Source organism: Solanum tuberosum, unplaced genomic scaffold (genome assembly GCF_000226075.1).
Source record: "Solanum tuberosum cultivar DM 1-3 516 R44 unplaced genomic scaffold, SolTub_3.0 scf00051, whole genome shotgun sequence".
Classification (NCBI taxonomy): domain Eukaryota; kingdom Viridiplantae; phylum Streptophyta; class Magnoliopsida; order Solanales; family Solanaceae; genus Solanum; species Solanum tuberosum.
In genome coordinates, this window is record NW_006238978.1 from 1,772,541 (window position 1) to 1,793,508 (window position 20,968).

The 20,968-nt window shown below is 33.9% G+C and overlaps 1 long non-coding RNA gene across 1 annotated transcript in view; it reads left to right on the forward strand.

Moving 5' to 3' along the window:
* The window catches only part of LOC107060024 (uncharacterized), a 95,724-nt gene extending 82,681 nt beyond the window's left edge, over positions 1-13,043 (forward strand). The window contains exons 2-3 of the long non-coding RNA XR_001473085.1: positions 10,445-10,521; positions 12,811-13,043. This is a non-coding gene — a long non-coding RNA (uncharacterized lncRNA). The remainder of the gene's footprint in view (positions 1-10,444; positions 10,522-12,810) is intronic.
* The last annotated feature ends 7,925 nt before the right edge of the window (positions 13,044-20,968 follow it).

Consider the following 20,968-nt stretch of genomic DNA (forward strand, 5'->3'; position numbering starts at 1 on the left):
CTCTTCAATTATTTCGTATTGCCGGATGTTACATGGGTTCTCTCCATTGAGGCATGCCTTGTGTGGATCAGCTTTTGGATTCGTAGACTAAGGTGAGCTCCTGAAGTTCGAAGTTTCCAATCTCCCTCTATTTTCCCAGGATTAGTCTTTATTTTACATTAAGAGACGGTTCTATGTATATTTGTATTTTCATTGTACTCCTATTTTGATTAGAAGCTCGACTAACGACTGATGCCAAATCTTGGAGATGTTTTGTATATTTATATTGTTGTCTATCTCTTCCTTTATTTCCTTGGTTTATCTCCTCCCTTTTATTTTGAATTTTGTTCCCTGCTTCCCTTATGTTTTTCTTCCGCATGATAGACTATTGCTTTTGGTTCCGGTTTATGGGGTTGACTTACCTACTTAAGGGTGTTAGTAGGTGTCATCATGACCCAAAATGGATCGTGTCACGTTTGAATTTGAAAAAAATAGTGGGGAGTGGGATTTGTATGCGATGTGGGTTTTTCTCTAAGGAGGGCCTATTGTTTAAATATAGCCTCCAAAGATGAATGATTTCGTCTGTTTTGCCAATCACTTTGGACTTATTATTTTCTCTTTCAGTCAGTACTCTTCAATGGATTCTAATTTTATTAGGTCTCTGGATGGACGTTGGGTACCATCAGGAGTTCCCAATTCATATCGATAATAACTAGAACTGGCTTCATTCTTCGGGAATTACCTAGAGGTACATTTTTTATTTCCCTTTTCCTTCTATAGAAGTATTCACCACAATCGATTATTTTTCCAGATGTACCGTTATGGATGGAAACAAAGCAGAGGATTACCCTATAGCATTGGTAGACATAAAAAGAATATATATTTAATTAGAAGTATTACATCAAAGAAAAATTAGTTGAGAATAATCCAACACGGCCAAAACCAGAAGGACCAATATAGAAGCAAGTTGAAATCATTTATATAGATAAATATCAATTCAACACAAGATACATGATTATATAATTAAATAATAAGCTCACCAGACCCCATAAGCCCAAAGGGTACACAACAAGAAACATAACCCAACCAACCCCCCATAAGAACGGTTGGTGCAAACAACAATAAATTTTACTTATGACAGGCAATGTATATGAATGTGATTTATGTAATAGAAACAGACGGTGCCATACAACAAACTATGCATATGATTAAGAAAATTTTGATTGTTGGTTGGGATGTCCATTATGGAATGGCACTCAAAAGTTGTTTTGGAAGAGCCCTCAAGTACTCTTTCTTTTTTGTGCATAGGAACGTCTGAAAGTCCAATTAATTTGTATCTATCAAATGTGGCACTTTTGGTACAAATTTGTGTTGAGCTTTAAGGGAAAAATATTCGCTTAAACTTTTCCCATCTATATTCTTTTCTTTCTACTCTACTTGTATAGTCTTTATGGTATTTTTCTATCGTTTGATGTCTTCGGGATGTAAATACGCTGATAATAAAAATAATTAGGGAGTGCTAAACACTTATAAAGAAGGATAATATGGAACATCAGAGTATTAGTGAATATCTACAGTGATAGAAAGTTTCACCCGCTTTGATTAGTAGTTGTCATGACAAATAGTACTCCTAAAAGTTAACTTGAATATGTTTTGAATTCACTAACCTTCATATCTATTGCATTTTTTCTTTCTAAATATAGATTCTTTATTATTGGTAGAAGATACTAATATTATTAAATATATTTAGAGTACATTAAGGTACTGCATCATTATAAATGAAATAAAATAAAATACATTAATGTGTATATTATGTAATTACTTGTTCCAGTAATGTAATGAAATTTTTCACGTGATTAGTAAAGTTTCTGCCACGTGACAAGGAGGTTGGAGGCTTGAGTGGTGGAAGCAACCTCTTACAGAAATGTAGTGTAATACTGCATAAGATAATTTTTATGTCTTTCCGCAATCCATTCTAAAATTGTCTCCTACATAACAACATGCCCCTCATTACACTTCCAATTTCATGCTTGAGTCTCATTCTTTACCCAATAGGTGGTGTCATCAATCGATCCTGGCAATTCTTTCTCATCACTTACTCATTCAACACATATGTAATTCAATAGGAATTGGAACTTATTGCTTTGAGCTTAGTTCCACGTTCAAGAGTAGAATCAACATGTAACTTCTTAAATGTCAGTGTGGCCTATCAATTATTTACGTGGTCATCAACAAACCCTAGTATGTTTTCCTTATATAAGAAGCATGAATTTTGTAAAAGTGATATATCATTAAAGAGCTAGATTAAGAGAAATCCTTCATAATTTACTCAAATATTGTTCTTTCCGTTCATAAACATTGTGGTTCTAAGTTCCAGATTTGATAGTCAAACAATATATCAGCTATACTGATCTATGATATATATCACTGTCCCACAACTATATTAGCAACACCGATTTTATTTACAGTGGCAGGAAATAAACTAGTATTGTGCCACTAGATTTTTGTATCATTTACCTCCATAACGTCTTTCTTAAGGAGGAGTCTGGATGAGATATAACCAAACAATATTCTTGAAAAATAATTTGCTGGAATAATAATTGGAATGCACTGGATATGCATCTACTGTAAAAAGGGGATTTATTACTGATTCAAGCATGTGAGCTAAATGATGATGAAAACATGATTTTGTTGATTCTGATTTACCTTTGTGTAATTTTTGACATTGTGTTTCCTCATTCTCTAATTTGATCATATGGTAATCTTGATTCTATGTGACAAAAGAGAATATGTGAAGCACTTTGATATCCTCTAGATCCTTGTTCATTGCCAAAACCAGAACACAATATGAGCTTCAGTTAAGCTGGATCAACAGTTGGTTAGCTTTTGAATTTATGTTCTTATGAATTTGCAGAATAAAAAATGTGAACTTTGCGGTGACATAGGTTTTCAAGAAGCAAATATTACCTGCTATCAATATAAAAATGTTGTCGTGCGGAGTAGTTCTCTATGTCCCTCTTGATTTTTAGCATTAAAGGGCAGTGTGGCAAGCTGAAAGCCACGATTATATAATTTGTACTTGCTTCATCAACTTGTGTTATATCTATATGGTTTTTGTAAACTTCAAACGTTGTCCCAATCCCAAACCCCTCCATTTTTTATTTACCTTCCATTTCTAAGGGAGAAGTTGATATTTTTACACAAGAGGTTTCTCCTCTAGAAGCAAACTGCTAGTTAGATTATCAACTTTACTTCCCTTTTTTTGGAATCTTAATTTGGACTGAATAGTGGAATATAACTAAAAGGATAAAAGAAAGTGATATACCTCTTAGGGACAATAAAGATCTCTTTGAGTTGTCTAATATATCTGGCATTCTTCACTGCGGGATCCTAATGGTATTGGATATTGGGCTCTAATTAAAGGATACATTGATTCTTTCATGAGCATGTTATTGCATTTAATTCTCTTAATTACTGCATGTATCTTTTGTGCATTCATAGTCCTCTTTATGTTTTAAAAAATCATCTTTAAAATTCATTTTTAGATATTGTGTGTTGGGCTGTTGTGAAGAAGCACATGTGGATTGGTGTAGTGAAAAATGTGAAATGGCAAGAGGGTAATTTCTTCATCACCTGGACAAGCAAATGAGCATTCTAAGGATCTAAGTTATACGCATCGTCAAAGATTACTCAGTGTATTGTGCGACCAAAGAAACATGGTAAGTTTCCAGGTGGACTTTATCTTAATTGAAAAAAGGAGGTACAAACTAGGAAAACAAGATATCTACCTGTTGAAGAAGTCCATGGTATGTCATCGGACATTAAGAAATATGGATATCCATTGATAAATATTGTCTCCTCAAGTGTTGTGTCAACCAAATGCATGGCAATCGTGACTCGGTGGAGTTTTAGCAAGTTTAGAGCTCAAATTTCAAATTATTTTCCCGAGAAGAGCAAATGTACTGGTCTTTAGGATCGGCAAGATAAACCTAGTGGGCCCATCTGGTCTACCCATGGTGGCCTTCATTGTGAGGTTTCGCATATCCTACTTATTCTAAAGAATATTGTATGGTACTCTTATCAGGAAAATGATTTAAAATTTGAGTTCTAGGCTTGCTTAGATTTCCCTGAGTCATGGTCAACATGAATTTGGTTGACACAACTCTTGAAGAGACAGTCTTTTTCAGTGGACATCCATATTTTTTTCCGCCTGATGATAGAAAAAGTGTTTCTTCAACATGTAGGCCTCTTGTTTTCCCGGTTTCTACCTCCTTTTCCTAGTTAATACAATGCCCACCTGGAAATTTCATACATTTATTTGGTGGCATAGTACTCTGACAAATTATTGTAGAGGCGTGTAACTTGGATCCCTAAGAGTACTCATTTTCCAGACAACATGATGAAGAAATTACCCTTTTTCCAATATTACATTTTTGGCAACAACAATACTTTTGTGCAGTTGCATACCCCAACACATAATGCCGGAAAGGAAGAGAAAGACAGAATTTTGAAAATAGGAAGAGGACTATGTATACATAAAAATATAGACTATATGTTTGAGGTTTAGAAAGAACGTATAGAGAGTCATGGCTTTCAACTTTGATGTGATTAGAGCTAAAAATCAGTCAAAGACAAATTTAATAAATCAAGATAAATTAATCGTGACTATAATTTATTTTTTGAAAATTAAATGTGTGAGGGAACATACATGTGAATTAACAAAGTTTTTTTGTGGTTTAGGTTCACTTAAATTAAGGAGAAAGAACACATGAAATGATTAACCAAAAAATATACATCGCCTTGAAAGTTGAAACTATAGTCTCAAAATACCCAAATCAAAGTTTATTTTAACGAATTAGTTTCTCTTGAGGTATACATACATAGAATTTCACTTAATAATAAATATAAAGGGAACATATAAAATGAGAAACAAAAAGATAGACATCACACCTCAATTTATCAATAAATATTGTTCAAATCGATAGAGTTTTTTTCCAAATATAATGCTTAAAGAGATAACTATTATTAAGGATGAACAAAGTTACACAGGCTCATTCGGACATCATGATTATGATTTAAATAAATGAATGTTCGAGGTTTCAACACTATAACATAAATAAAGGAGTGTTCAATATAGATGTTTTGAATATGTTTCAACTTGCTTACAGGAAAAATGTAACAAGAAGAGTAAATAATATCTTCTATATCATTAAGTGACTAGATTAAGAGAAATCTTGACAATTTACTAAAAATATTGTCCTTTCCATTCATCAATAGTGTTGTACTAAAGTTCTGGATTTGATCGTCAAACAATGTATCAACTATAGTTATCACACAATTACTAGCTACTTCAATTTTATCTCCATTAGGCAATAATAATCAATATGTTGTTGTTCATTGGGTGCCTTTTTCCTAATTACTTTGAGTGTAGTTTCGTAATCCCAAGTTTTAAAATATTTTTACTCTATGCTTGTCCCCTATTACGATATCGTGTTGCTATTTCTCTACTAATGATGTTTGTTGATACCTCATTCTACTAGTATACTTCAGTGTATGTATTAGGCTATTAACGGATAGGGATTAAAATTTTGTTAGTTTTTATTAGAACATTTTACTCCAAAGTCGACTTACTAATTTGTTAAAATTATAAGTTGAAAATAGTTAAGCATCAATTCATATTGCACTATGGTTGGGTTTTTCTTTTTTGATTGAAGGATAAAGACTATACGATATCGTGCAACTTTAAAGGACAAATAAACTCGAGAGATTTATTTCATCCATCAAGTATTATTCTTCAGTTACAACAGCTTATCTTTTTTGTCCTAAAAAATCTCCTTTCATGTCCAAAAGAAGCCACCATTGATTGTGTCTAATAATATAAGATTAAAGAACAAAATAAAAAACATAAATATATTAGGTATACAGATGAACCGTCTTCAAATTAACAACACGAGAAGCAAAATGAATTGCTTGTCGAAAACTGGTATTGTACCACTAGCTTTCATAATACATTGCTATGGTGTTATGAAAGATAAGCATGCTAGGTAAATGAAGGCGAGAACTTGCTTTTGTTGATTATGATTTAGCATTGTGTACTTGCTGATATTTTGCCCCCTCATTCTTCATTTTGTTTATCTGGTAATCTTAATTCGGTGCAACAAAAGAAGTTGAATGACCACTTTGATAGCATCTACATCCTTGTTCATTGCTAAAACTAGAGGGCAATATGATTTTTACTTAATATGGATCAAAAGTCTGTTAGCTTCTAATTTTTTTGTGTTTTCTATACGAACTTGCAGAAAAAGATTTGTGAAATTTGCGGCGATATAGATTTTCTTGAAGCAACCATTACATGCTATCAGTTTTAAAATGTTGATGTGCATTAGTATGTTCTCTCTCATTTTAGCATAAAAGGGTAGACAATCAGTTAGGAATTGAATTTGTCATTTGCATTTAATTAAATGTACTGCACTTGTAGCGACCTTCACCATATAACGTAGTAAATAGACTGAATAGGTTTTAAAAATTAAACTATTATTATCAATTTTTTCGAGTTTCATACTTAAATTATTAAGTGTTTCTGTTATCTTCTAAAAATAAGTCTCTTTATATTGAAAACTCTAGTAGTTGTATGTGATAAAATATTGGTGTAACTTGATGAGAAACACGAGAGGGATGAAAAAATAGTCTTAAAATGAACGAACCTAGCACAATGAATCCATGGTAGTTCAAAGGGTTTTGTAATATTTTATCGTTTAGGTATGAAACTGATGAAACGGTAATAATTTGAGGAAGATGTTAACCTAATTTACTCAAAAGTAAAAAAAATTACGTACACTACCACTTAAAACTCTTTGAAAGAGCTTTTGAAGTGTAATGTTCACATAACATGTCATATTTCCTCCAAAGAGTTTAAGTATAAAACTCGCAATAATTTTAGCGAGTATTAATTTGGATTTGACTAAGCAATTTTAAAAAGCACATCTGAGCAATAATTAGTGTTTGACCAAACATTTAAAAAGTCCTTTTAAGTGTATTTTCTAAACAAAAAAAAAGTTTTCCAGAATAGTATTTTCAGGGAGAAATTACTTATTTCAACTTTTAAAGAACAACTTTAATTTGCTACTCACCAAAAAATACTTGTTTTCTCCCAATTTTTTTTGCAAAACACCTCTTTTTTTTAAAGAAAATAGCACTTATAGTCTCACAAGCTTGGTCCAACCTGCTATAAAATTGCAATGCTTGACAATACATATGTGAATGGATAGAGAACACAAAAAAAAAATATAAGATCATAGAAACACGAAGAACATGAAAACCACTCTGTCAAAGAGTATAGACTCAAAACATAGTAGCATTACAAGGATGCCTATTGATTAAATTCCAGGTACCTGGAATGGAAACACTAGCTTGAATCCTTAAACTAAGACTTGAAGTTGTGGAACCCTAGTTCTTGCTCAGAAGGAACTTTGAATGTAAGGAACTTGATTTTCTGGGTGTTAGCTGTGAATAAGGAGGTTTAGTTGATTAACTTTTATTTAATCCCCTTTAGAATATGCCACAACGACATAGTATAGGAAGTAAAAGAGCGACAAAAGACCAAACCTATCATGGGAGAGAATTGCTATCGGAAACTTTCACGAAACCATCTGCGGTCCGTGGATTGATCTATGGTATGTATATCTCCCATGGAAATCATGTCAATTTCTGAGTCTCTAAAGTTTGATCTACGAGACCTATCTATGGTCCATGATTCCATTTTCATACTTTAGATAGTGTCTGTGAAAGTCGGATCAAATATAAAGATTCAGGACTTGATCTACAATATCATCTATAACCCACAAAGGGTATTATGATCCGTAAACTTGCCTCATCAAACCCAGGCTAATCATCCTGCTTCTGAAGTTGATTCTACAAGCCTTATCTACGGTCCGTGGTTCTATCTACGACCCGTCAATGCTGCTCATAGATCCAAAAAATTTCTGCAAACTTAACTTATGAACCTTCTAAATCTGACATGGATTTTAGACTTCTTGGGTGTTACAATAACATAGTAAATAGACCGAATAGATTTTCAAAGATCTTAACTGTTACTATCATTTTACAGTTTCATATTTAAATTATTAATTATTTTTATTACCTCATGGACTATAATCATATATGTAACACCCCGTATCCTAAAACAGACCTCAATGTACATTTCCAGAAGTTGTAGGTGCAACCCACGGTTGCCACCCACGGCCTGTGCTGGTGGTTTGTGGTTCGCATCTGCAACCCTCCCCAGAAAGGACCAGAAAAATTAATCTAAGTCCTGACCCACACCAGGACCAACGGACCGTAGGTAAGACCTTGGTCCGTGGTCTAGGGCCGTAGTTCGGACCCTCAGAATCTAGCCCCCAATCCCGATTGATGGTTGACCAACACGAAACGTCAGTCGATCGACGGTCCGTCGGTGACCTCGACAGTATATAAGTGAGCGGTCTTTTGGTCTTTTCCTTATGCGTTGGACACCTAAACTACGTCGTTTAAATCCTAAACTACGTGGTTTTCATCAAATTTAGCCTACAAACATAACTAGAATTTACCTAAGTCAGATCATTCAGCAAAACATAAAAAAAATTAGAACGTAAGAGGAAAAGCAGGTCAAGAACCCTAGTTCAAGAACAAAATAAGGTTCCATCAGTTTGAATGTCAGTATTTTGAGCTATCCAGTATTACAACATTTCAGTCATAAAGTGTTAATTACTTAATCATATGGGAAGCTTAATATCGAGTGGACTAGGGTTAGACACCCTCAAGTCCTAAAACTACGTGCCCCATAGGTCATAAGTCCTCTCAGTGGGTATCATCTTACTGATAACGCCATCATGCCTCTATACCTCTAGCAGGGTATATTGGGTCCTCTCGATGGGGCATATACATCAAACTCCATATTTAGCTCATGTGATTTTATGTCGGTTATTACTAGCTTCCATACAATTCAGTCAGATTCTATTGCATTGACCATGTTATCATTACAGTTCAGTATTCAGTCTCAGCATGTTATAAACTTGTTATTTGCATTCAGTTTAACCATGTTCAATATTTCTAGTATCCTTATCAAATTCAGATTATGTCATCGGTTTATTGCTTGTTCAGTTATGTTGTTATTCAACTTTATTCTATCCTGCATGCTCAGTACCTAGGATAAAGTTATCAAATGTACATTGTTTGGATATCGCATATAACTGGGGATTTATAGTAAAAATACGATTATGAATTTATGAATAGGTATATACCAAATTTTTAAAAAAATCATGTCTTTTAGGATAAGAATAATTCTTGAAAAAAACCTACAGATAAGTCAGCTTGAATTTGGGTGATTAGGCATAAATAATTTTAGGATGAAGTTTCTAGATGCACATTGTTATGAAGATCACATACAAGATTGACGAAAATATGGATTTCAAAATGCTTAGTAAAAAAGAACTCAAATAATATTTCTGAAGGAATACATTCAAGTGATAATGCGTCAATTCATACACTATTTAACAACACGTCATAAGTGCTAAGTCTAATTCAATTATAAGGCAAGGACCAATTATCAATTATTTATATTTACTTGTGCAACATGTAATAATAGATAAATGTTTAATTGAATTAAGCTTCGATCATCGTGATTGAATTAGGTAGAATATATTTCCTTAAATGATCCTTACCGATAGCTTGCAAATTTATTATTTTCTCTTCTTTGTCTATGTAACAATTTTAAATTTGGAGTTAAGAATTTTATTCTTTCAAATTCTTTAAGGTTAGAATCATCCCAAACATTTATAGTCATTTATTTTTTCACTCTATTACCTTGACATTAAGAATGATCTTATGTAACTCTGTAAGTATGTATTTATATTAATATCTATTAAATATCAAAGACTTGGACTTGGACTCGAGGCATGGGCTTGGATCGGACCTTAAATGAAATATTTTTATAAAGCTTAAATATTTGCTATATAAATAACAATGTTTTTACAGGCAAGAATAGCATATATATCTGTAGTTCAATATAAACTGTACAAAATAGGTCAAAAATTAATGTGACCAAGAGACAAAATAACACAAGATAGAGATAATTATAGTTTATGTACACTCAATAATAATATTGTAATCATCATTTTTGAGAAATCTTTTCACAATATCTAGGCATGGTTGCAAAATAGTATTCCTCCATGCTTCGTCAACAACTTCTTTTATATCTTCTTTGAAAACGTCAGTAGCAATAATTTGCGGTGTTTTAAGCATCTGTTTGTGCTATAATTTTGGGGTATTAGTTTAGTAAGGTATTTGGGACGTTTTTCACGGATTCGTTTTTGAGATTCCAATTGTGGGCCCCACAATTCCGTTTTAGACCCGATTTTGGGTCCGTCTCCGAAATATATAATTTTAGTGTCAATTTATTCGTAATGACAAGGTGATTAACCTTTGTTAGTGGGGAAGCATTTGGAGACCGTTCGGAGAGGAAAAGATCCGGTACCGTGAGTCGGAGCACGCGTGATCGGCTTTCAGGTAGGCTATGGTTTTCTCTCGTGAGATTGAGAATGTTTAGGCATTTGTTTATTGATCTGCTTGAGTATGGAGGGGCTCAGCATGTCTCTTGATATTATAGAATATCCATACCTTGTGGTGTATATGATAATATTGATTTGAAGTATGTTTGGCCTTAGTCTAGGCTTAGACTAGTGTTGCCATAGACTTGCGAGGTTTCAGATGTTATTGGGCAGTAGAACTTTTTCCGACGTCGTGTCGGACGGTTAGCTCCTTGTAGACTGATATAGCAGACTTGAGTCTCATAGTCTGAAACTCAGCTTATGACCTTGTATCCATAATGCCCTATTTTTCTATCGGCTATAGTACCCGGTTAAAGTCCGTGGTCTAGCTTACTCACTATTGGATACTTCCTCGGCGATTTGGGGTATATGAGAGTTGGACTGAAATGATTATTTATGGTAATCGGTTTGGTGATAATTTCCCGCGACGTATGGTTGGATGTTGATTCTTAGCTACAGTACCCGGTTAGAGTCCGTGGTCCAGCTTACCTGTGATCTGGTTTTAGCTACAGTACCCGGTTAGAGTCCGTGGTCCAGCTTACTTATGTCCAGGCTTAGCTACAGTACCCGGTTAGAGTCCGTGGTCCAGCTTACTTATGTCCAGGCTTAGCTACAGTACCCGGTTAGAGTCCGTGGTCCAGCTTACTTATGTCCAGGCTTAGCTACAGTACCCGGTTAGAGTCCGTGGTCCAGCTTACTTATGTCCAGGCTTAGCTACAGTACCCGGTTAGAGTCCGTGGTCCAGCTTACTTATGTCCAGGCTTAGCTACAGTACCCGGTTAGAGTCCGTGGTCCAGCTTACTTATGTCCAGGCTTAGCTACAGTACCCGGTTAGAGTCCGTGGTCCAGCTTACTTATGTCCAGGCTTAGCTACAGTACCCGGTTAGAGTCCGTGGTCCAGCTTACTTATGTCCAGGCTTAGCTACAGTACCCGGTTAGAGTCCGTGGTCCAGCTTACTTATGTCCAGGCTTAGCTACAGTACCCGGTTAGAGTCCGTGGTCCAGCTTACTTATGTCCAGGCTTAGCTACAGTACCCGGTTAGAGTCCGTGGTCCAGCTTACCTGTGATCTGGTTTTGGCTACAGTACCCGGTTCGAGTCCGCGGTCCAGCCCACCCGTGCCCGACCTTTGGCTACAGCACCCGGTTCGAGTCTGTGGTCCAGCCCATGTAGGTTGACTCATTAGCTATAGTACCCGGTTCGAGTCTGTGGTCCAGCCCATGTAGGTTGACTCATTAGCTATAGTACCCGGTTCGAGTCTGTGGTCCAGCCCATGTAGGTTGACTCATTAGCTATAGTACCCGGTTCGAGTCTGTGGTCCAGCCCATGTAGGTTGACTCATTAGCTATAGTACCCGGTTCGAGTCTGTGGTCCAGCCCATGTAGGTTGACTCATTAGCTATAGTACCCGGTTCGAGTCTGTGGTCCAGCCCATGTAGGTTGACTCATTAGCTATAGTACCCGGTTCGAGTCCGTGGTCCAGCCCATATAGGTTGACTCATTAGCTATAGTACCCGGTTCGAGTCCGTGGTCCAGCCCATATAGGTTGACTCATTAGCTATAGTACCCGGTTCGAGTCCGTGGTCCAGCCCATATAGGTTGACTCATTAGCTATAGTACCCGGTTCGAGTCCGTGGTCCAGCCCATATAGGTTGACTCATTAGCTATAGTACCCGGTTCGAGTCCGTGGTCCAGCCCATATAGGTTGACTCATTAGCTATAGTACCCGGTTCGAGTCCGTGGTCCAGCTTGCACGTGGTGTATTCCCAATTCCTCACTAAAGCTTCAGTTTAGTCTTGATTACTCTCATCTGTAGGTTGAGGTTTTGGAGGTTGAAGAGATTCCGGTTTAAGTCCGGGACGTAATGAGATCTTGGAATATGATTGGGAATGGTTCAGTTAAAAGTCCGGAAATTGGTAATATTGTGATAGACCTTCTAGCTCCATTATTTTACTTCAACTGCCGGTCCATCTGCCGGGCTTATGGGGGTCCGTGCAGGTGGTTTCTTTTATTGTGCACGAGCGTACCCGTCGGGTTTATGGGAGCCCGGCGGAGTTAGTTAGATTGCTTGTCTTTGTTGCCTGTACGCTCGTGTACATACCCCCTATTTACTACTCTTTGCACTTGATGTGACCCTTTATTTGCATTTCAGTTTACTTTTGCTTATCTTGCTCAGTCGGCCGATGATGCCTACTGGGTACCTGTTGTTTTGGTACTCATGCTACGCTCTGCATCTATTTTGTGATGCAGGTCCGAGCACTAGTAGCCAGCGTTGATCTAGCCTAGAGTAGACTTATCCGGAGACGGGGGTGAGCATACGGCGTTTTGTACTATTTCAGTCTCCATCTGTATATATAGACTTGTCTTTTTCCTTTCGAGACAGTCCATTCTCTGTTGTCCGGTTTTAGGACTTGTACTCATTTTGTAGTAGCTCTGTACTAGTGACTTCCAGGTTCTGGGAGGGATCTTTATTTGTATATATGTTTTTGGTTTGCTTCCGCCTGTTTATATTGTTATTTGTCTACTCCTATTTAATTTCTACCCTCAGACCCATTACTTGTTGTTCCGGGTTACGGGTTGGCTTACCTGCTGGTGGGTTATAGTAGGTGCCATCATGACTTGATAAATCGGGTCGTGACACGGAATTTGTCTCAATTTCACCTAAAAAATGGTAAAACAAAATAACTGTCAATAAATATGCCCATTAAAATAAACTAATCACAAAAAATGTCTCTTTCGAATATGTATACCTAGCAAATAGTGCCGTACACCTTGTTTCTCAGCGTGTGTGATCTTGTTAGTCACGATATCAAGTCCCTTATAGACTTGCATTTTGTCCGAGTTGATTATTTCTCCTCGAAAATGGGTGGTAAGGTCAATAGAGAGACGAGTATTTTCCCGTTCCTGTTTCTCCCATTATGAACACCACTTTCTTCTTGTTGAACTTTTTGTTGTTGTTGATGAAAGTATTCATTTTAGCTACACATAAAATAAAATCATAAAATAATTAGTTTAAAATAGTAAATAATCTCATGAAAAGCACTCATGCATACACTCATACATTAAAAATGTTATAAATATAAAGTTAACAAGTAGAAACCTTGTTTGAGATGTAATAAACGATGTAAAAGAATAGAATTTTTCTTGATGGGGGTTATGAAAGAGATTGTACTGAGCATTTATAGTATAATGTATTTGTGGACTTATTAATTAGCATACAGTATTCAGAAATACTGATATCTTTTAGGATAAGACCAATGACTTTTGAAAAATCTATACATATGTCAACTGGAATATTTGTAATGACAAGTAAATAATTTTAGGATAAAGTTATCAAATGTACATTTTTTAGAGATCGCATATAACTTGGCATTTATAGTAAAATTGCGATTATGAATTTATGAATTGGTATGTCCCAAATTTATAAAAAGAATCATCTCTTTTAGGATAAGAATAATTTTTGAAAAAAACCAACAGATACGTCAGCTTGAATTTGGGTGATTACGCTTAAATAATTTTAGAGTGCAGTTTCTAGAAGCACATTGTTATGAAGATCAAATGCAAGATTGACGAAAATTTAATTATTTTTCTCTTCTTTGTCTACGTAACTATTTTAAATTTGGAGTTAAGAATTTTATTCTTTCAAATTCTTTAAGGTTAGAATCATCCCAAACATTTATAGTCATTTATTTTTTCACTCTATTACCTTGACATTAGGAATGATCTCATGTAAATGTGTAAGTATGTATTTATATTAATATATATTAAATATCGAAGACTTGGACTTGGATTGCACCTTAAAATAAATATTTTTATGTAGCTTAAATATTTGTTCTATAAATAACAATGTTTTTAAAGTCAAGAATAGTATATATATCTGTAGTTCGATACAAACTGTACAAAAAGGTCAAAAATTAAAGTGACCAAGAAACAAAATAATACAAAAAGTGTTTTGCGACTACTATAAAACCGGTCTCTAAAATTGTATTCCCGACCATTTTTCTGGTCCCATAAAGATTAACTAGGTTATCTCTTTTGGTCCCAATATGCTTTTAGCGACCAATTTCTACTGGTCTTAAAACAATAGTCCATATATTGCATTTTTTATGGACCATAAATATGGTCCCTAACTAAATGCATAATTTTCTTTGGCCAATTCTCAAAAATAGTATCAATACATTATAGAAAATGAAATACATATAGAAATAAAGAAAGATAACTTTCCATATATTATTAAAAAAAATGTATTACATCCCAATCGACAAAAGCCATGATACAAAAGTCATATTTGTTTACACAATGCAAATCTAACAGCCCTAGCATGTATTGTAATGTTTTTCCTAAAACTCTTGGCAAATGAAAATCAAATTTGTATAGCATGTACGAGTTCTTCAAAACTTATATCTTCAAACATCAAAACCTGTATAAAATATAACATGCATTAACCATAGAAAAATATGAAGATAAACCAAAAAATGATTAAATAATTTTTTACTCACCTGAGCAAAGAACTCTAAATTCTTCAAGTATAGATTTTCACCACAAAGAACAAGTAGTATTTTATCATCGAGCAAAAAGAGAGGTTCTACATTGAAACAGAGATGAGAGAACTGTGAGTGTAGAGAGTCCATGAGCATAACCAAATTTCATTAAACTAAAAAGAAGAAATTAAAATCCAATAGTCACATTAACAGTTATGGAAGCAGAGAGAAGATAGCTGATAGAATAAGTAACGAGGTATGAAACTCATCCTTCCAATGGACAAAGTAAAGAGTTATGAACTTTATTTGACTTTTAGAAAATAATACATTAGATGTCCTCTTAGCCTCTATTTTTTGTTTCATCACACATGGAAACACATGGAACTGCCTGCGAAGTAAAACCATACAGGGTATATCCATCTCAGTTCATGTCCACACATATAAGAGACTCCCCCTTAGTTCCAAGTTAATCGTATATCTAGGATATTCCAAATTATGCCAGAGTTCTTTTTTTTACAACCATCAGCTTTTGCACACCTCAACTATTTTCAACAGATACCCGCAAGCGATAGGTTTCAGGTAGCTATATCTTTGTTCAGATTTGAACCTAAGACGGTTGTCAACCCACTTCATTAACTACTAGCCATAACCTTGGGTTCTGAATTTAGGTTACTGCAGATTTCTTCTAAGAATATTATGTGTTCAATTTTCACAAATTTCAATAATTCAAATACATCTACAATGCAACTTTAAACTTCAATAATGTGAGACTTCCTCCATCAAATAAACTGTTTATCTATTACTTAAATATTTCCTTCAAACACTATATAATATGAAGAAGAAAAAAACTCCCTCCAATGTCCAACCATATAATATGAAAGGAAATTGAGGAGTATAAGATATGCAGACTAAAAGACTTAGCACCCTATAATCAATCAATTACAGTATCTTACCTTATCGATAAGCTCCCCTTGGAAACCACCAACAACCACCAAACTAACTCTAACATCTTATCTGCATTGGGCAATTTATTTTGAGACATTGATTCAAGGTACTTATGCACAAACAAGTATGTTAATTTTAGATTGGAAAAATTAAACTAATCATAATAAAAGAGATACAAGAAGGCATTGCTAACTATAGTGGGTATCAATGGCCTAAAAACATTTAGTACCTAGATTTGGAATAAATAACCTACACAGACACGATGCGAAATGGACCACAAAATTCATCCCACCTGTCCTTCGGCTAGGTTAGGTTCTAGAAGAATAAGAAAATAAAAGAGAACAATTTAGAAATCCCTAATACAAGGTTAATACGTAGATCAACATGTGGTTAGTCCTAATTATTAGTGGCCAATGATGCATAAGCTAGCGATGAAAACACTGCTAGCTCGCTACAAGTTGATAATTGAACAATCTACCATTAATATTCACACATTATTATCTAAATAGAGACGGTTTATTAGAGAGCAATTTGGGCAGGTATAAAACATTTTAACTATCCTATTATTACTATATAGAAACAGAAACAAAACCCAGGAATGAGAAGTCAAGAAATGTCAATAGTGATGATGAAAGGAGGAAAAATGATACAGCAAAAATAAAAAAACCAGAGAGACTTGAAAGAGATGCCTCACCACTATCTTGAAAAAAAAAGGAAATAGTAGAGTTGAAGTTGGAATTCTTTCTAAGCTTGACACAAAATTAATTAAATTGATAAATTTGTCATTAAACACTACAAAAAATGAAACAAAAATTTCACATGGTTGTGTTTCATTGTTAGAAATAATGATCAGATGTAACATCTAAAATTAAAGTTATAGTAGAAAAAGATATCAGGGAAGTGGAGTGCACTAAGGGCTACAAGCTTCACACAACAGACTTGTGTAAGATTCCATAAGTTTAGATATATTTCCCTCAAACCTCCTCTGAAGCTCAAGCCCATTCTTAACCATGAATTACAAAGGTATTATCTCACTAACAAGCTTGGAGATCACATCATTTTAATTTACATCAAATTACGACATCTGAAACATTAAGAGAATATAGATAATTGTTGAAACAACTTGATAACATAAACATTTATAACTTGGTTACTATTTATCACATGTATTACATTTACCTCTCTATTAATATGATAAAACTCTATAACTTTTTCTTACAAGCTAGAAATGCTTACATGAAAATACTCTTAAAAGAATGATGATTCTTGAGTAAGATGTTGAATCCAACCGAAGAGAAACGAGTTGTATCCCTAAAAATAGAAAGAGAAAAAAAAAAAAAACTTCACATGAAAGTAAGACACATATCTAATAATCTTCCATTAAAGTTTATATATGCAATCAAGTTTCACATATCCATAGAAGAAGCAAGGAATTATAACATGTTAATGGATAAACAATCAATCACATCAAATAAACAAATATAACATTCTGAAAATCATTCAAAGTGCAATAATGCATGATGAAAGTGTTTGTCTTTAACTACAACATAGAGAGGAACCTGAAGGTCAAAGAGGTCATACAAGATCTAACTTTAGCCAAAGTGAAGAATACCATTGTGAACTATATTTAGAATTTAGTCTTTCTTTTCCAACTACACAGAAAAAGGTAAAAATACTATCCAGCAAATACATTTTATTCCCTTTTCATATTTATGGGGGCTCCCTAATATAAGCTAACCATAAATGTCTTCTTTAAAATTTGAGCTGAAAGCCAAAGGTTTGCACAAAAATGTTTAACTTTATGTAAGGTATTTGACATTCAAACTATCATGGTCTCTAATGTTAAATCATGAATCATGTATAGGTTTTAAGCACTTAGCATGCTATGAGGTGAGAAGTAGACAACATCACTTGACAATAGAGAATATCCCAAAAGGAAACATTCAGTCTGCATGCTAAATTACAAGCACTGATGTTTCAAAATAAGGACATTCAAGGAAAAGAAAAGAAACATAACTTCTCAAGTTCAACAGTCAGAAATTCAAAATCAAAAAAAGAGAAAGGGCAAAAATAAGATTAATATAACAGAACAAGAAGCAAGAAACAATGAAGCCCAAAATTGTTACCTTAACTGCTAGGATGAGATAAGGAAGGGGCTTGTTACTAGAGTTAAATCATAATAAGACAGTCGTACTGGAACCGAATAAAAAAATCATATATTAAAAAAAATTGAACGATTGCAATCTATATATAATAAAATCACACTAATGTATTGAATCTAAACTCAAATATAGTAGTACATTGCTCCATTAACCATGACCCCAAAAATAATTAAAAATACCAGTGAATTAGATTTCTAGGAATATTCAGACCAAAATTTATATTCAAAATAACAACCGACGGATCTGATTTTTCAAAATGTATTCAACCACTTACCACCATCATTTCTTCAGTAGATACTAGAAACGATTTCACTGTAAACGACGAATCGGCTTTGTGAGTGACATTTCAATTCTTGAGAAATAGAAAGAGGACAAAGAGAAGAGCTTGCAAAATAAACCAAAATTTCATACCGGAAAACAAATAGCATACAAAAAAAGAACAAAACCATAGAATTGGACCTTCGTAAGAACTTGTAGATGGGTTCTTTGTGGGTCGAGCCCGGCTGAAAATAATCCGCTACTAGAATGGCAAATCCACTGAAAATCAGGCAGAGCCAACGAGATCATCAAGCCAAGTAGTCATAGATCAAGTTCTCAAGTTTCATGGGTTTGAAAAGGCGAAGTCTGAAGCTTAGGGTTTGAGAGATAATAGATTGGGGATCTTAGTTGAGAGAGATAAAATATCTTTTTTTTTTACCCTAATCAATTTTATTGTGTTTTAAATTTTCTTTTCTATTTTATTTAAAGAGGAAAGTGGAGTGGTGCTGATCTGTCCACTTATTAAAATCATTAGGGACTAGATAATGATTATTTTATGGACTAGATTTCTTCCCTTCGCTAATAGAAAAACTAAAATTCAGATATAGGGACCAAAAATAAATACCGTCTCTAAACATATGTTTTTAGAGACAAGATTTTTAACTCATCCCAAAATGTTGGTCCTTAAAAGGCCATTTTCTTGTAGTGGATATCAAGTCCCTTATAGACTAGCATTTTGTCCGAGTCGATTATTTCTCCTCGAAAATGGGTGAAAAGGTCAATAGAGAGACGAGATTTTCCCGTTCCTGTTGCTCCCATTATGAACACCACTTTCTTCTTGTTGAACTTTTTGATGTTGTTGATGAAAGTATTCAGTTTAGCTACACATGAAATAAAATCATAACAATAATTAGTTTAGAATAGTAAATAATCTCATGAAAACCACTCATGCATACACTCATACATTAAAAATCTTATAAATATAAAGTTAAAAAGTAGAAACCTTGCGTGAGATGTAATAAACGATGTAAAAGAATAGATTTTTTCTTGATGGGAGTTATGAAAGAAATTGCACTGAGCATTTATAGTAAAATGTATTTGTATTAGCATACCATATTCAGAAATACTAATATCTTTTAGGATAAGATCAATTACTTTTGAAAAATCTATACATATGTCAACTAGAGTTTTGGTAATGACTAGTAAATAATTTTAGGATAAAGTTATCAAATGTACATTGTTTGGAGATCGTATATAACTGGGCATTTATAGTAAAATTGCGATTATGAATTTATGAATTGGTATATACCAAATTTATAAAAATAATCATCTCTTTTAGGATAAGAATAATTCTTGAAAAAAACCTACAGATACGTCAGCTTCAATTTGGGTGATTAGGCTTAAATAATTTTAGGGTGAAGTTTCTAGATGCACATTGTGATGAAGATCACACACTAGATTGACGAAAATATGCATTTCAAAAGGCTTGTAAAAAGAACTCAATAATATTTCTGAAGGAATACATTCAAGTGATAATGCGTCATTTCATACTCTATTTAACAACACGTCATAAGTGCTAAGTCTAATTCAATTAGAAGAGAAGGAACAATTATCAATAACTATTTCAATGACAATTATTAATAATTACTTGTGCATCATGTATTAATAGATAAATGTTTTATTGAATGAAGCTTCCATCATCGTGATTGAATTAGGTACAATATATTTCCTTAAACGATCCTTACCGATAGCTTACAAATTTATTATATTTCTCTTCTTTGTCTACGTAACAATTTTAAATTCGGAGTTAAGAATTTTATTCTTTTAAATTCTTTAAGGTTAGAATCATCCCAAACATTTATAGTCATTTAGTTTTTCACTCTATTACCTTGACATTAAGAATGATCTCAAGTAATTGTGTAAGTATGTATTTGTATTAATATATATTAAATATCGAAGACTTGGACTTGGATCGCACCTTAAAATAAATATTTTTATATAGCTTAAATATTTTCTCTATAAATAACAATGTTTTTACAGGCAAGAATATTATGTATATCTGTAGTACGACACAAACTGTACAAAATAGGTCAAAAATTAAAGTGACCAAGAAACAAAATAACACAAGATAGAGATAATGATAGTTTATGTACACTCAATAATAATATTGTAATCATCTTGTTGAGAAATCTTTTCACAATATCTAGGCATGGTTGCAAAACAGTATTCCTCCATGCTTCGTCAACAACTTCTTTTCTATCTTCTTTGAAAACGTCAGTAGCAATAATATGATGCACCGACCACATTTTTCTCATTTATTTATCGTTGAATCTTGTCAAGTTGGTTACAAATTAATATACGAGTATTACGCTTGATACTTGAAATTGAAGCTTGAAGAATCATCTTCTTTTATTCATCATCTTAGTCTATATTTTTTTCTTCTATTAAATAGTTGTCCATTTCAGGGACCCTGTCACGACCCGATTTCTCAAGTCATGATGGCACCTACTATAACCCACCAGTAGGTAAGCCAACCCGTAACCCGAAACAACAAGTAATGGG